The following is a 14,540-nucleotide window of genomic DNA, read 5'->3' as shown; positions in this document are numbered from 1 at the left end:
TTAGCACAATATACAAGCAGATATTTACAATCTATAGAGCTATAGACAGAAATAGACAAGTTAAAAAGTAATACAGAAACACAACAGCCCTCCCAGAAACCTGAGTCCCCAGGAGGGGCTCCCAACCACCCTTCCACCCCTCTACCTTATCCCAGACTTTGCCTTATGTTCAAGGTGAGTTTGGAGAATTGGCATGGGGGGTTAGGAAGCAGATGTATTAGTTACAGAGACAGCAGGCTAGAGAGAGAAGGGAGGCAGCCAGAGCCAGAAAGCAACTCTGTTATCTATGTTTGTGTTCTTGTTTTTGTATATCTCAGCAAGCCTATGAGTGCAGTAGCCATCACCATTGTTTTCTTTTCACTGCCTATCATCTAATTCATCTCACTAAAATATCCCAGCTAGGCTCAAACCAGCACAACCTAATTTTGACACACATTCAGAAAAGAATTCTGAAATCAGGTAAGACTCTTCAAAAAAAAAAAAAAACCTTATTCATACAGTTTTGAAATCAGAGTGGTTCTATGAGCAAAACTCATGCTGAAAACCAAAACAGATGCAGAAAATAAAAGTTGTTACTGTAAGAAGAAATTAAAAGTTGGTCACTCTTTACCACCAGATGTAGATTATTTTTTTTTAAACTGTGTTTTCCTTGACAGATTTTCGAGTCATTTTCACAACAGAAGCTAATTTCCAGCAGGGTACTGGAGCTTGTATGTTTTCATACCAGCAGATCTTCCCTAATTTTTTAGCTGAAGTTTTCACTGCATGCTTACTTTACAGAACCACGTGTGGGTAGATGTCACACTACATAACACTACACTTCCGCCCCTGGCTATCAAAAACCCAGACTGCCTGGGGCTTCTCCACCATCTGGACAGAAGCAAAGATGTCTGGATTCAGCACTACTGCGTTCTGAAGGATGGCTGTTTGTACTTTTATGCCACTCTTCGGTCTACGCCTGCTCAAGGTAGGGATGGCTACTGGATTTTAATTTACTGTTAAATCAGAAATGTTTCACTGCACTGCCCAAATACATCACCAACAACTGAGAGTTTCTTAATCAGCAAACTCACCCTACTCTCTGAAGATGAGTGAAGGAAAACCATATTTAGTCTCTTTTCATAAAACAGCTGCCTCATTCCCCTCCATCTTCTTTCATTTTCCTCTCACAACCTGCATTTTTCTCTCTGGAATAGAGCTAGTCAGGATCTATGAAGATTATCTCAGGAGCAAATATCAGCAATAAGATCCACCCTTCCAAAGCAGTTTGAAGTGTCTTGAGCCAGCCCCACTGAAGTCAGTCTGCTGGAAGGTGTTGATTCAGGCATGTTAGACTGGTTTCTCTGGCTCTATCAAGCTTTCACAATGGCCAGTGGCCTCATCAAACCTAGTCCACCCATCAACAGGCAGAGCTTCCCCACTCCAGCACAGGCTGCTGCTCCAGGTTGTGACCACAGTCGTTTGCAGCTAAAGAGACTAGATGACACAATCATGAGAAGCAATCTCCACACCAGAAGAGGATATTTAGTCACACTGAAAGAAGCAATGTGAGGCTACTGAGATCAGCTGTAAGTAGATAAGCCAAGTTTCAGGCACTGAGGAGAGCCCACAAGCACAACTCCTTGAAAATCTGTATGTATGAAATAAAGTGGTGCTCCAGGGAGAGGGCATGAGTCAAGACCTGCAAATTTGCTTTCATTGTGCTAAGGAAAGTGACTGTCAGAAGAATCAGAAAGAAAATTCTATGATACTTTTGGTTAATAGGCAGTTTTCAGAACAAAAGGCAAAATTTATTTTCTTAGGGTGTATGATATTTGCCACATGATCAGGCAAGAAGTGTTCCACTAAATTAGAGACCCACCTAAAAAAAAAGTACAGACCATGAAGACAATAACAGAAACGTTCAGCTACAGTTAATCAGCTTGGCAGGTCTCTTTGGCTATTCACTGTGTATGCATAAAATGAGCCTGTACAGTGTTACAATGGAGTGAGGGCTGGTGGGAGGAAAAAGGAAAAGGAAAAAAAGGCAACAAAACTGAAACAGCTAAAATGGAAATATCTCAAAGACCAAATTCCTTACCTTACCTTCACAGATGACTAAAGTGGCCTACAATGACATTTAAGTCACTAGTAGCAGAAGAGATATTGAATGCTGGCTCCAGAAACTTTTTCAGTGTTAAAATTCATGTCTTTTGTGATGGTTTGGGTGTTCTCCGCCCCCCACACACTTTAGAAATTATCCAGACTAGACTCAGCCAGATCTGGAAATATAAATGAAGCTTATATTTACAGCTAGCACAATATACAAGTAGATATTTACAGTATATACAGTTATAGACAGAAATAGACAAGGTAAAAGGTAATACAGAAACACAACTCCCCTCCCAGAAACCTGAGTCCCCAGGAGGGGCTCCCAACCACCCCTGCACCTTCCCCCTGCCCCTCTCAACCTTACCTCAGTCCCAGGGAAGAATGGAGGCTTGGCCAGGGGGTTAGGAAGCAAAGTGGGTTAGCCCAAAATGGGGGTGAGGTTAGAGAGATGCAGCTCAGCCAGCAGCCCTATTGAGAGTGAAGTGCCGAGTGCCTAATCTATGTTTTGACTTATTTTTTTATACATCTCAGCAAGCCTGTGAGGGAAGTAGACATCACTCTTGTTTAAATTTCACAGCCTATGATCTAGTCCTTCTCACCAAAACATTCTAGCTAGCTTCAAACTAGCACATCTTTTTAGTTTTAATAGGAAATAGAAACAACAACAAAAGCTGGAGAAAATATTTTGTCACTTCTTTAACTAACAGCTAATTAAAATAATACTGCTGAAGCATATCCTACACTATTTTCAAGTCAATTTTCATTTAGAAAAATCCTGAACTTTCACATTTTAAGTATTTTTCATGTCAGTTTTGTACAACTCTGTTGAAACACCCAACACAAGGCCTCTGAAAATCCGGCTTGCAAGGGTTGTTGGTATGCTCGCAGTTGACAGCAGTTACATATGTAACTGCAACATATCTGCAGTTACATGTATCTGTAGCATACATGATGCATGCTATTTTATTTTGTCCAGGTGGTCTTTACCTGCAGGGGTATATTGTGAGTGAACAAAGTCTGGGCTCCAAGAGATCTGTTATTGAACTCAAACCTCCATCTGAAGAATTTAAAACATTCCACTTATGTGCAGAGAATGTAAATGAAAACAAAAGGTAAAGTTTCCCTTCCCTTCCCTTCCCTTCCCTTCCCTTCCCTTCCCTTCCCTTCCCTTCCCTTCCCTTCCCTTCCCTTCCCTTCCCTTCCCTTCCCTTCCCTTCCCTTCCCTTCCCTTCCCTTCCCTTCCCTTCCCTTCCCTTCCCTTCCCTTCCCTTCCCTTCCCTTCCCTTCCCTTCCCTTCTCTCCCCTTCCCTTTTATTTGTCAGATTTTAAGAGAGCAGAAACAATGCAACTTGGGAACATCTAGTGACAAGTTTTCATTCTGTTTCTACTTGTTCCTCCACATTTCTCTTTAGTTGTAGCTTTAGCCGCAGTGCAGTAGTACATCATACCAGCACATGTGAGTCATGAGTTCTGCTGGCTTGCAGAGGTTCAGAAGGAAACCTGGATAAGGTGCCTTTCACAATGAAAGTGTGGGTCATTGCACTGAACAGAAAAGCTATGGTACCTCTCATTAGAAATAATGGAAAGTGTATCTTCCTCATTCTCAAGAATAATTTACTTCCAACAATGCCCATCAGAATTAAAAAGGAAAATTGGCCTGTGAAATTATGATACGAATGTCAATTCCCTCATCATAATCCAGCCAAATTCCATGGCTGCCAGTTGGAGTGTAAACTACTAATTGGGATTGAATTAACAAAGGTGTGGTGGGTTACAAACTTTCCCTCCGACACCATTTACCAGACTGGCTCAGATGGCTTGGCAGTAAGATGAAGCTCTATTTACAGCAAAGCTAAATTTACAAGCATATATCCACAATATATTTACCTCTATTTACTATTATATGCACATTACAAATAATACAGAAATCCAAACCCCCTCCCAGACAAAGAAGACTGCCCAGAAGGAGCTCAAAGCTACTTTCCTTCTCTCTCTGCTTTCCCAGAAAAACAAACAAAAACAAGTTAAGCTTGCTGTATTATTTGTTAGGAGAGAGATTAGAGCAGGGTGAAGGAGAAGCAAACAGGAGCAGCATCGCAGAACAGAGTGGGACACACTGTTTATTTTTTGGCTTTTTATCCCTCTCAGCAAACCAATGAATGATATAGACTTCATCTTTATTTTCTTTTTACAACCCATGATCTAATTTCTCTCATTAAAATATTCTAATTAGCCTCAAACCAGCACAAAAGGACAAGGCTTTTCAGTGTGTTGTATGTTGGTATTTACATGTGGTGCTGTTATAGTCAACTCCTGCCTCTCTCCAATTCACTTAATATCAGTGTACACAGCAACACAGCTGTACAAACATCATTTATAAAAGATGTGTGTGGTGGTTTGAAACATACTAATACTCCCCTCAATCAGAAACCACAAATTTGCAACATTTTACTACTGTAAGGTGTTACCATCCCAGACAGGGAATTCTGGGTTGCTCTCTCACTTGCCAGGTGCAGCATGCAGGTGCATTTTTCATTTGTTTTGGGGATTCCAGACAGTGTTTTCCCTTTCCCTTTCTTTCTGTTTCATATATATACAGGTGCAATCTGATACTTCTGTAGTGGAAGACTAAATATTCTGTGTACATCAACTAAGAAACCCTCTGTTGTTGTTTGTTTAACTCCCTGTCGTGTCTCTTGGTGAGAGGGAAGGGACAAGGCAAGAAGGGAAAGGTGGCAGGCACTAAAACTGTTGCGTTCTTTATGTGTCTGTGGAGACATATTTGTGTCCGAGGAGATACAAATAACTGCAATGTGTTGGGGTCTGGCCTGTGCATATTGAGCTCTTTAAAGTGCCACTCAGCGTGAAGAGGAAGAGGAGGTTTCTAGGTCTACAAGCAGGACAAGAGACACAGAGTACCAGCATGTGCCAATATCGGTCACTCCTGTAGAGCAAAATAAGTACACAAGGCAAACAGCTCGTACTGCAACGGATGAGGATGAGCCAGCACCATCACGGGAACAAGAAGTGCCAGAGATTCTAGACATGCCAGAGATAACTACTATATCTCTATCACTGAGTGAGGTATGTGATACACAAAAGGATTATAGTTGCCTGCCAAATGAGCCCATTGTTGCCTGGCTGCTTCGATGCTGGGATATGGGAGCTAGTGGTTTGAACATGGAAGGCAGACATGCCAAGCAGCTGGAATCCCTGACTAGGGAAGCAGGCACTTACAGGGATATTGAAAGAGCAATACCAATCCTCAGCTTCTGCAGACAGCATCTAGTGGGTGTGAAGGGTAGGTACTGCACCAAGGACGATACAAAGAATCATTCTGGGAGATGGACTGCCATAAAGAAAGATATTCAATACTTGAGGGAACTAACTGTACTGGAAAAGGGTGGACCTCTGGAACACTTGCATTACATTGATAATGTCATTGTGTGGGATGATATAGTGGAGGAAGATTATGAGAAATGGAAGAATATAATCCAGATTCTTCTGAAGGCTGGATTCACCATAAAGCAAAGGTCAAGGGACCTACAAGAGAAATCCATTTCTTAGGGAAAAAATGGCAGGACAGATGTCACCAGATCCCAATGGACATCATGAATAACATCCACCAGTAAGGAGGAAACCCAGACTTTTTTGGGTGGTGTGCGTTTCTGGAGAATGCATATACCAAACTACAGTTTGATTGTAAACCCCCTCTGCCAAGCAACTAGGAAGAAGAATGATTTCCAATGGGACCTTGAGCAGCAACAAACTTTTGAACAGATCAAATGGAAAATTGTTCATGCAGTGGCCCTCGGACCAGTTCAGATGGACAAGAGGTTATGAATGTGCTTTACATTGCAGCCAGGAAGAACAGTCCTACCTGAAGTCTTTGCAGGAAACACTGGGGTAAACATGAGGCTGACCCCTGGGGTTTTGGAGTTAGAGCTGCAAGGGAACTGAAGCCAACTACACTCCAACTGAAAGAAGAAATAAAGGAATTCAAGCTGCGCCAGAAGTGATTGGTACTGAAATACAGCTTCTCCTGTCACCCCAGCTACCAGTGCTGAGCTGGATGTTCAAAGGGAACGTTTCCTCCATCCATCACACAACTGATGCCACATGGAGCAAGTGGATTGCATTGATAACACAATAGGCTCCAATAGGGACCCCCAGTGACTCAGGAATTTTAGAAGTCGTTACAAACTGGCCAGAAGGCAGAGATTTTGGGATGTCACCGATAGAGGTGGAGGTGACACTTGCAGAAGAGGCTCCACCATACAGCAAATTGCCAGATAATGAAAGCGATATGCCCTGCTCACTGATGTGTCATGCCACATTGTGGGAAAGCACCAAAAGTGGAAGTCTGCTGTGTGGGGTCGCAGCTGACAGGTTGCACAGGCTGCTGAGGGAGTAGGTGAATCAAGTCAGTTCACAGAGGTGAAAGCTATCCAGTTGGCTTAGGGTATTGTTGAGCAAGAAAAATGGCCAATGCTCTATCTCTGTGCAGACTTTCGGATGGTGACAGATGCTTTGTGGAGATGGCTGTGGCCATAGAAACAACTGGCAGCACAGAGGTAAACTCATCTGGGCAGATGAACCGTGGCAAGGTATTGCTGCTTGGACAGAGAACTTGGTGGTCAGAGTACCTCATGTGGATGCCTATCTGCCCCAGAGCTGAGCTAGTGAAGGACATCACAACAACTAGCATGCAGATTAAGCTGCTAAGATTAAAGTGGCTCAAGCAGATCAGGACTGGCAACATAAAGGTGAATTATTTCTAGCTCAATGGGCCCACAATGCCTCAGGCTGTCAAGAAAGAGATGCAACATGCAGATGGTCTTGATATTGAGGTGTGGACTTAACCATAGACACTATAGCACGGGTTATCCATGAATGTGAAGCATGCACTGCAATCAAACAGGCCAAGTGGATAAAGGCTTTGTGGTATGGGAGACAATGGCTGAAATATAAATATGGGGAGGCCTGGCAAATTGATTACATCACATTGCCACAAACCTGTCAAGGCAAATATTATCTCCTTACAATGGTAGAAGCAACCACTGGGTGGCTGGAAACACATTCAGTGTGCCAAGCCACCACTCAAAAAGCCATCCTAGGCCTTGAAAAACAAGTGCTGTGGTGACACAGAACCCCAGAAAGAGTTGAGCTGGATACAGAACTCACTTTTGAAACAGCCTCATAGACACTTGGGTCAAGGAGCATGGCATTGAGTGGGTGCATCACATCCCTTCCCACACTCCAACTGCTGCAAAGTCGAGAGCTACAATGGCCTGCTAAAAAACATTCTGAAAGCAATGGGAGGAGGGACTTCCAAAAACTGGGATGCACATCTAGCACAAGCCATTTGGCTGGTCAACACCAGAGGATTTACTTACCAGGCTGGCTCTGCCCAATCCAAGTTGCCATATACTGTAGAGGATGATAAAGTTCCTGTCTTACACAAGAAGAATATCCTAGGGAAGAGAGTTTGGGTTAGTCCTACCCTAGGTAAAAGCAAACTCATCCATGGGATTGCTTTTGCTCAGTGTCTTGGAAAGCTAAAATAGGCCTAAGCATGTCCTGGCTTGTCCAGACATGTTTTCTATTCTCCCTCACTCTGCTTTTGGTGGAAGCAACCACTGGAAAGGAAGATAAAGGCCTGATGCCATTGAGTCTCCTTCTCTCTCTTGTACACAGGGTAGCCACACATGTTTATACACTTGTTTGTGTTCTGCCCTGAAAGGGTACAAGTAAGCCCTAGCTCACCTAACATGGTCAAGTTTGGCAAATTGCCATTCTGATTGATCAATCTGTGGCCAAAGAGCCATTAGCCTCAGGCTGAATTGATAAAAGAGATGAGCAGGTGAACACAATGTGCTCTGCCTCATTGTTCTTGGCCATTGCATGCATGCTCTCTGCTGTTGTATCCTGCCATGCTCTGCCTGCTACGTAATAACAAGCTGTGATGCTTTGGGTTTGTATGCCTGGAGTTACTTTAGTTTACTAGCAATAAGCATTAAGTGCTTTCATGCAATAGGCTCACTTAGCCAGAATTCGTTATCATAGAATCACAGAATCAGTCAGGGTTGGAAGGGACCACAAGGATCATCCGGTTCCAACCCCTCTGCCATGGGCAGGGACACCCTACCCTAGAGCAGGCTGGCTAAAGCCTCATTCAGCCTGCCCTTAAACACTTCCAGGGACAGGACCTCAACCACCTCCCTGGGCAATCCATTTCAGGGGCTCACCACTCTGATGGTGAAGAAGGTGCCCCTCACATCCAGTCTGAACCTACCCACCTCCAGCTGTGCTCCATTCCCCCTAGTCCTGTCACTCCCTGGTAGCCTAAAAAGTCCCTCCCCAGCTTTTTTGTAGGCCCCCTTCAGATACTGGAAATCCACAATAAGGTCACCACAGAGCCTCCTCTTCTCCAGACTGAACAGCCCCAACTCTTTCAGTCTGTCCTCATAGCAGAGCTGCTCCAGCCCTCTGATCATCCTTGTGGCCCTTCTCTGGACATGCTCCAGCACCTCCACATCCTTCTCATAATGGGGGCTCCAGAACTGGATGCAGCTATTATGCCTGTCTGCACATCTCCAAGACATCATGCCAAGTCAGCGCATCTGCAAGTCTTCTGCCAAGACTGGGAGGCCTGGAAAATACACAGAGTCATCCAACCAGGATTAGGTCAGAGATCATCTGTCTCTCTCCTAGCACCCTATTAGAGCCTGGAAGATCCAGAAGCCTTAACAGCTAACAAGACACTGACAAAACCCCCTTCAAGTGTTTGAGTACTGACTGAAACTGTAATTTAGCCCCAGGAATGCAGAGATAATGTTTTTGTAAGAAATTTTGTAGCTAATTCTGAGTGCCTTCTGCCTTAAGCAGAAAGGAGCCTCTCGAGTCCCTCTAGTGGGCAAATGGTAAATCAACTGCAAGATTCTCTTCAGTTCTAGCAATGTTTGTATTGTTGCTAGTTATATCTTAAGTGTTCTAGATTGCCTCTATTCTTTTTCCTCTGTGTAATATTTTTCATGAACGTGCAAATAACCTATTATTAAAAATTAAGTATTGTGGCAAAATTCCTGGATATCAAAACTAATAAACTACATTAATTTTGACAATAAAAATCTTACTTGCCATACTGCAACACCCAGGGACCAGGATGGACCTGGTGGGTAATGCAGGAAGATGGAAAAGTTTATTGTGTGTTTCATATATATATTGGTGTAATTTGATACTTCCCCAGTGGAGAAGTAAATATTCTGTCCAAATCAACTAAGAAAACTGTCCCTGCCTTTTTTCTTTCCCTCCCTGTCTTATCTTTTGGTAAGAGGGGAGGGAGGAAGTGGGAGGGAGAAGAGAGGGGCACTAAAACCATAACAATCTGTTTCAAAGAATAAAAAAAGCATACCTAACACTTGATCAAGGACAACTGTTGGTCTTTCTTTTCTTCTAGATGGATCACAGCTTTGCAAGCTTCAATTAATAAATGGTTACCCCTACACCAGGCAATAGAAGATTTTATGAACAGACCACTAGAGGAGACAAGGATGTGAGAAGAAAGCCTTTCTTTTTTTTCCTTCAATATCTGTTTTTCATTAGAAAAAGAATTCTGTGCTATGTCTTATAGTTTCTCTCAAGAGATGTTCTAGCAGCAGCTAATCTTTAGCACTGCTGTACATTCACAACTTTTATAGGCATTAGTAAATAAACATAAAGCAACATTGCCGCCTTTGTGGCTGTTTCTCCATCAACTCAGACTATTCAGAAATTCTGCTTTATAACAGCAAAATGACATCATTTACCTGAAGGAAACAAAGAAGAAATCACTGTATTTCAACATGTATTTTGTACACCCCAGAGTTTTATATCTGCTTTTTAATTTCTTTTCTTTTACAAACGGATCCTTTGCAAAAAAATTACACTTCCATGAAGAAGTTTCATATGTGAGTTTGCTTTTAAGCTTCTAGATGGTGCAAAGCTTAAGCCTGGAACAGGCTGGTCTGACTGAAAGGTTAGCAGCTATGTACTATAACCTGGCATACCTGGGTAAATGAAATAAATCTGAATGATCCAGATGAATACTTGTCATGGTTTAACCTCATCCAGCAACTAAGCATTATGCAGCCGCTCACTCACTCCTCACCACCCAAACGGGATGGGGAGGAAAATAGGGGGAAAGTAGAACTTGTAAGTTAAGAACAGTTTTATAGTTGAAATAAAATAAAATAAAATAAAAATAGCAATGTCAATAATGAATAGGAAGAATAAAAAAAAAAGAGATCAATAAAACCCAAGAAAGACACAATGAACTGCTCACCACTCACTGACCAATGCTCAGACAGTCCACCCTACTGCAATGCATACCTTGTGACCAACTTTCCCCAGTCTATATACTGAGCATGACATTCTGTGGTATATACTATCCCCTTTGAAAAGTTGACATCAACCAACATGGCCATGCTCCCTCTTGTGCACTGTCTCATTGGCTGAACATAGGAAACCAAAAAACTCTTAACTCTTGGGACAAGCACTTCTCAGCAACAACTAAAACAGCTATGTGTTTATAAAACATTATTTTCACACTAAACACAAAGCACCAGATGCTAGGAAGAAAATTAACTCTGCCTCAGCTGAAACCAAAATAATACTTTTATTCTTGTGTGTTCTATCTTAACACAAACTTAAATTTTATGATGATTTTAATTTGGCCATCTGCCACCACAGCACAACACATTTGTGCAGAGAAATCAATTCAATAGTCTAAAGCTAACAGTAAGATACTGCACAGTAAATCTTCATCAGAGATATCATGGTTACACATCTGGTTGTTACAGCTGATCACTGACCTACTGTTTGACATTATTCTGTTATATTAGACTAATTCCTCCCATGAACAAACCCTGGTATTCACTTTCCAAGCTTCTAATGTTAATTAAAATATATTATTTTGAAATATTAATTCAAGTAAAATGACAAAAATTAATTGCATTCATTTATTGAAGCCACATGCTAACTAAATATCTCATCCCAAGAACTTTACAAGTTAATGCTGCTGCAAAGTACAGGATGGAAAAGAATATGTGCCCAGTTCAGAAAAAAGAATTGCCAGTCTGTGAGATCTTTGTAACACATCCTGTAATACTTCATCCTATTATCATACTTCTTAGACCTTGAGATAATTAGAACACACTAGAACCTCAACTGCTTGCTTTGGCTGCTGGAGAGCAGCCAGACAGAGAGGGATCTGGGGGTGCTGATTGATACCTGCCTGAACATGAGCCAGCAGTGTGCCCAGGTGGCCAAGAGAGCCAGTGGCATCCTGGCCTGCATCAGGAAAGGTGTGGTCAGCAGGAGCAGGGAGGTCATTCTGCCCCTGTACTCTGCACTGGTTAGACCACACCTTGAGTCCTGTGTTCAGTTCTGGGCCCCCCAGTTTAGGAGGGACATTGAGATGCTTGAGTGTGTCCAGAGAAGGGCGACGAGGCTGGTGAGAGGCCTTGAGCACAGCCCTACAAGGAGAGGCTGAGAGAGCTGGGATTGTTTAGCCTGGAGAAGAGGAGGCTCAGGGGTGACCTTATTGCTGTCTACAACTACCTGAGGGGTGGTTGTGGCCAGGAGGAGGTTGCTCTCTTCTCTCAGGTGGCCAGCGCCAGAACGAGAGGACACAGCCTAAGGCTGTGCCAGGGGAGATTTAGGCTGGAGGTAAGGAGAAAGTTCTTCCCTGAGAGAGTCATTGGACACTGGAATGGGCTGCCCGGAGAGGTGGTGGAGTCACCATCCCTGGAGCTGTTCAAGGCAGGATTGGACGTGGCACTTGGTGCCATGGTCTGGCCTTGAGCTCTGTGGTAAAGGGTTGGACTCGATGATCTGTGAGGTCTCTTCCAACCCTGATGATACTGTGATACTATGATACTATGATATGATACATTGTTAGCCTAGAAACTATGGATCGCAATACCATAAAAGCTAAAATGCAGGTCTCACTCCCCCTTCCACCACAAATGTATTTTTTGGTGAGACTGATTTGTTAGTGTTATATGCTTCAAAGACAATAGTTAAACAGTTCAAATGGTTTGCTAAATGTGAGTGGTTTAAATAAATAACAAATGGTTTAGCTAGACAGTATAAGCTATTTTCTGAAAACAGTCTTTCAGCTGCAAATATTTTAACACTCTTTCTTTGTATAAATATGTGGCCTGAGATAAAACATTAGCCTAGAGAAGAGGAGGCTCAGGGGTGACCTCATTGCTGTCTACAACTACCTGAAGAGAGGCTGTAGCCAGGTAGGGGTTGGCCTCTTCTCCAGGCAACCAGCAATAGAACAAGGGGACACAGTCTCAAGCTGTGCCAAGGGAAGTACAGGCTGGATGTTAGGAGGAAGTTCTTCACAGAGAGAGTGATTGGCATTGGAATGGGCTGCCCAGGGAGGTGGTGGAGGCACCGTCCCTGGAGGTGTTCAAGCAAAGCCTGGATGAGGCACTTAGTGCCATGGTCTAGTTGACTGGCTAGGGCTGGGTGCTAGGTTGGACTGGATGATCTTGGAGGTCTCTTCCAACCTGGCTGATTCTATGATTCTATGATATAACAGTACTCAAAAACAAGCAGTCATCATGGTCATACTCTACTTGTATTGCTGGTACTTTGAAATTTTCATCTGCAAAAACAAAATGCACATTTCTGCTGCATTGCTGAGAACATGCAATCATGAAACAGGTATAAAATACTTCTTTTCCTCATTGGAAAATATATGTGAGTTAAGTACAAACACTGTTGACTCGAGACTAATAAATTTCCTAAGGAGGAGTGTTAAGGAGGGGTTGGAATCTGGGCTAGGAGTGAATTGTAATGAGGCAGATGTAAAATTATTAAATGGTTTATTAATTATACAAAGAAAATTTCCCCAAACTTATTTACAGTTATCACACACAGATTCTATGATGCAGCTGGTAAAACTATTTTGAAGAATGTATCTATACAGTCAAATTAAATTATTAGGAAAAGTCTTTAGAGAATGTTTATAACTAGAGAGCCTTGCAGCACAAACTGCTGCTGAAAGATTAAGCATAAATTTTTACAAACTTGAGTAAAGAGAGTTAGGTTACTCATTGGTTAAGAGTCTCAATATTTGCACTCCAAAAGCATAAAAGGGAAAATATATAGTAAATGGCATGTGGTGTCCTGTCCTGGAGTCCTGTATACCCCAAAATTCCTCTCTCTCTGTGGTTTGAATGGGAGAGGAACAGGTGTGAAAAATCTGCTTCCCCCTCCGCCCTGCAGGCGTGAAGGGCAGGAGCAAAGGGCCCTTCCGGCACGAGGGGTGCCTGTGCAGATGCCTGTGCTGGGATCAGGCTGGGAATTGGCTGTGGTCTTTTTGCCTAGGAAGTGGTAAGTCAACTCTTTGTCTAGGAAGAGTATAAATACTGGAGGACTTCCCACCTTGGGGTTCCTGTCTTAGCGTTCTTCCCCACCTGGATAGTTCCTGCAGAAAGAGTCTCCTGCTGCTCTGAAGGACGAGCTCCTGAGGGACAGGACCATCCTTGCTTTGGACAGCTTCCCACCATAAGCACTCTTTGTGCAGCTTGATAGGCCTTAACGAGCCTTGGACATCTTTTGAAAGCCTCTGGACCACCCTTTCTCTCAGCCAGCCTGACTCATCTGTGACTAAACTTTTGGCTCAGCCTGATTAATAGTGGCAAACGCTATGTTTAGTAGCTTAGCCTTTTCCAACTCATGACTTCCAAAATAGTCAAATTTACCTATGGTATCCCTGTAAGATCTTCTCAATCAAACGGAATCTGCTAATTAAACTACATTAATTTCTGTATATAGTTTTGGGGGCAGGGTTTTGGGAAAATAAAATAATTCTGGTTTTATATATATTCCTGACTCGGCCACGTTAATTCCCTGCCTCCACAACATGGGCTTCACGTGGTAATGATGCAATGGGGCTTTGCTGCTTGTTTAGTCCTGATTAAGCACATTGTCTGAGAAGGCCTACAGACATGAGACGAGTCTTCTGTGGCTCTCAGGAAGTCATTGGGTGGTCAGCAGCCACCTGGGCAAAGCAGGGTCCAGGTTTGCAGGCTGGAGCAGTCCGATTGAGTGCTGCATATAGCAAGGAGTCGGCCCTTCGGCTGGCATGGCAGGCTGGAGCGGCGGGCCGGCAAGTCCAGATGTCACAACTCGATGCTAGATCGTTATTAGGGCATTACTGATAGTCTGGCTCAATCAGGCAGGGTCAGGGCTGCAGGTCGTAGGCAAGTCCCCAGTTACATGCGATGCAAAGTGTGGTGGCACACAGAGGCACATAAGGCAAATGAGTAGCAAACAAAACAAAAGCAGCAGCAGCAAACAAACAAGTTTGCTAGGGTTTTAGGCATTTTGATGAGCATCTTTGACCAACAGTAACAGGTAAAACCACCCCTAGAACCAATCTCAAATTA

The sequence above is a fragment of the Pogoniulus pusillus genome, chromosome Z (genome assembly GCF_015220805.1).
Source record: "Pogoniulus pusillus isolate bPogPus1 chromosome Z, bPogPus1.pri, whole genome shotgun sequence".
Taxonomy (NCBI): Eukaryota; Metazoa; Chordata; class Aves; order Piciformes; family Lybiidae; genus Pogoniulus; species Pogoniulus pusillus.
This window is presented reverse-complemented; position numbering follows the sequence as displayed.